Source organism: Plasmodium fragile (genome assembly GCF_000956335.1).
Source record: "Plasmodium fragile strain nilgiri unplaced genomic scaffold supercont1.57, whole genome shotgun sequence".
NCBI classification, from domain to species: Eukaryota; Apicomplexa; class Aconoidasida; order Haemosporida; family Plasmodiidae; genus Plasmodium; species Plasmodium fragile.
Genome location: NW_012192637.1, coordinates 40,279 through 43,939, shown reverse-complemented (window position 1 = coordinate 43,939; position 3,661 = coordinate 40,279).

Genomic DNA, 3,661 nt, shown 5'->3' with positions numbered 1-3,661 from the left:
AAAAAAAACGACGTGCAAAAAAGGAACACCTCTGTAGGAGGGGGGGGGGGCCTTTTCTTAATTAGAAAAATTATTTAATTACGTGAATTATACCGTCAAAAGGGTTTTCTACCCCCGCGGGATGCTATACGGATGAGAATGTGGGAGGGGCACGTACATACACGTAAATTTTCACAGAGCAGTTATATGTAACACACATATGTACGACATGCACACTTCTGTCACTGCAGCTGATGATCATGAGGTGACAAAAATGAGGGGTGGACCAAGGAGGCTACCACAAAAAAAAAAAAAAAAAAACAATAAAAAAAAATAACGAAATAGCAGAATGGTACAATCATAAAACCTCAGACAGTCATTTTTTTTTTTTTACCCTCTCGTTTTGTCGTTTTCTCCATGCACGCTCCGAGACAAAATGAAGTCTTGCTTCGCATGTGAAGTGTGTGTACTATTGTATAACCCTCACCCTTTTCGCGTGTCCGCTTCTTACCCCTACGTGTATGTACACAACAAAACAGTGGTCTCACTCGATCCCTCGCATGCAGTTTTTAAAGGTGCCACTAAGGCATTATGCAGAAACCACACACGCGACACACGGCTGCCACACAGCAACGCACTTTTTTCTCCTTTATCCTTTCACGATGAGCACAAACGTGTACTCCATAAAAACGCGCTCGTCATATCAGGCTATGCGTGGTGACGCTGCTAAAATGTGACTAAGCACAACGCGAGTTAGAAATAAAAAACGTATTGTTGCACACGACAATTGGGGACATCAAAATTGGTGCTCACACAGACATGCAGACGGGGCAGGGCCTACAATTAATTTTTTTCTTATATGCGGCTATTCTCGTACGTGAATAAAAATGTGGACATACATCAGTGTGCCCACATGTAAACACTAAAGGTATAAAACACAAAAACACAGCCCCGTGCGAACTTCTACGCAAGCAGGAGAGTGCACATACACATCACCAAAAAAAAAAAACCCAATGGACGCAAAACTACATAAAAAGGTATGGCGTCTACATGGAGGTGGAAATGACTTATGCATATAACTCAGGCTGGACGTGAGAAACAGTTATATATATTTTTTTTTTCCTATACGAATGCACCGCGGTAAATTCATAACTGATGACTCGCCATGCAGGGATTAGAGGAGAGGCACAAATATGTATACAAGTAACAGGTGCGTGAGACGTGCCGCGTGGGGAAAAGGGCAAATCAAATGAAGAATCAAAATGGCAACGCAGCATCCACAAACCCGGTAGGAGAGAGGTGGGGCCCAGTCAGCTACTCAAAGTGTCCATGGAGAGACGTAGAGTTACAAATGCAAATACAGTTCGCTGATGGTAGGTATACTACTTCTACTCTTTTTTATGAGGTCACAAAAAGTGGCACAAGGCACATGAAGCGTACATATATATATATATATATACATATATAAAAGAATATATATGCGTACTTTCTAATATACATATGAACACTCCCTTTTATGCATGGAGCTCTTTTAAGCAAAACGGTGATTTATGCATTTGGGGGGAACACAACACGTGTTGTTCCGTTAAACAACTGACTTGTTTGATGGGACTTGTTATTTTTTTTTATTTTTTTTTTTTTTTTATAAACGTTGTAATTATATTTCATGTATTACGCGTATATATATATATATATCTTTCTTATTATATGTACAAGTGCGAAAAGAAAAAATAAAAAATGACGCGATGGAAAATGGGTTATTTTTCGCTATACGAGAGAGCTGCCCTTTAGAACTGAAAACAACAAAGTGACATGTTCAGAAGGGGGGCGGATGGAGGAGAGCGAATAGGATGTAAAAAAGGTGAAGAAGTAAAAAAAATGGAAAAATGAATCAAATAAGAAAAAAAGTGAAAAATGATGGAAGTAAAAAAAAAAACATGTAACGACAATGACGAAGCCAAAACAATGATAAAAAAAAGTGATAGAAAAAAAAGCAACGGCGGGCAATGTGATAAAAAAAAAAAAAAAAAACGACGGTTTTTGCGGTTTGCCCCCTTTTTCGGCTTTTTGAATTTTGCAGTTGCCGTGTGGGGTAGAGATGGCTATTGTGTGATTCGTCTCGCTGGTAACATTGCGAGGGCTCAAAAAAAAAAATAAAAACAAAAAAAAAGGTGAATGAATCTCTAATTGGCGATTGGTAAAAAATAAGTGACGGTCGGCGCACCGGCAATTTGTTGCAGAGTGCCCGGTTGACGCCGCCAACACCGCGCGGAAGAACAAAAAAAAAAAAACAAAAAAAAAAAAAACAAAAATTCTCAAAGGGCGCTAAATGGCAGGAACCGCGCATGCACAAGTGCACGCACGCACACCGCGGTATAAGGAAAGAGGCGGGTAGAGGCACCCCAAACAGCGATGGATGATGTGGATTAGGTTTTATATACCCGTGCCAAGTAGGTATACAATAGAAGAGAAGTAGGCCTTACTGTTATACAAAATGTGGAATAAATACATATGTTCATATATATTTAGCCGACCCGCTTGAAACAAAAAAAGCGCTTTTGTTCAGCAGCTTTTTCTGCATCATGGAAAGGTGTCACAAAGAAAAAAAAGTAAAAGAAAAGTCCTATCGCCGTTCTTCTTTATACGAAGTGCAACATCGCTCCTTCTAACGTAACCCCCATAACGGTATAAAACTACACAATAAAAATGTATTTACCTGAGTGTTATCAACTTGTTTGCTCTCCACATAATGCAGCCTAGAGAGAACACGACTTCTGTACCACTTTTACTTAATGTTTCCTCGCTCAGTTGCAACAAAATAAATAAGAAATATATACATGTATACAATATGAAGGATCGATTAAGGTCCTCCACCCAACATTACTGCGAAGAAGAGGCAATTTTTGTTTCAATTTAAAAAAAGAAAAAAATGGAAATAGTGACAATTGTTTCTGAACCATGTCGAGTAAGAGGTGGTTACGTGCAGGCAAATGTTCCGAGTTGCACACCTAGGGACGCTCGCTGGTTAACAACCCTCTCGGTGTGGTGTCCCTCGCAAAGGTTAACCTCGCAAGCGTTTTTTGCACTACGCGCCGTTATCCTCTTTTACGGCTCTACCTCCACTGTGCTGTGCTTTATTTGGGTGCTCCTTTTTCCTTTGCCATCGTAAAACCCGGTTCATAATATTATACCCATGTTGACACACCAGTGCGTACGGCCAATGTTGTGTGTAGAGGTAAAGACTCTCTTCCAAGTCACTTCCTCTTAAACCTGCCTCTATACGCCAATCTGCCAGTGGGGAAAATTCAAACCCTATCAGACAGGGGCGATATTGTACAGCCACATAAATGTGTGCTCAATGGAAGGGAACGCAACTGCCGACAAAAGGAATTAAAAAGTGGGCACAGAAAAGAAAAAAAAACTGAAATGTAAGAATGCCCTATATATATGTGGCACCGTTGGGACAATCTCCTTCCAATGGACAAGTGCCCAATGGAGAAGCGACGGGGGGTAAGAAGCGGCAGAGCGGCGGAAAGGCCAACCGGTCAGACGCGGTAAAGAACAAAAACAAAGTGGGCCGATATGAGCCGGACAGAGTTGTATAAATTGAAAAAAAATAAAATAAAAACGAATCAAAGTTAAAAGGGAACAACATCAAAGCGTTAAAAAAAAAAAAAAAAAA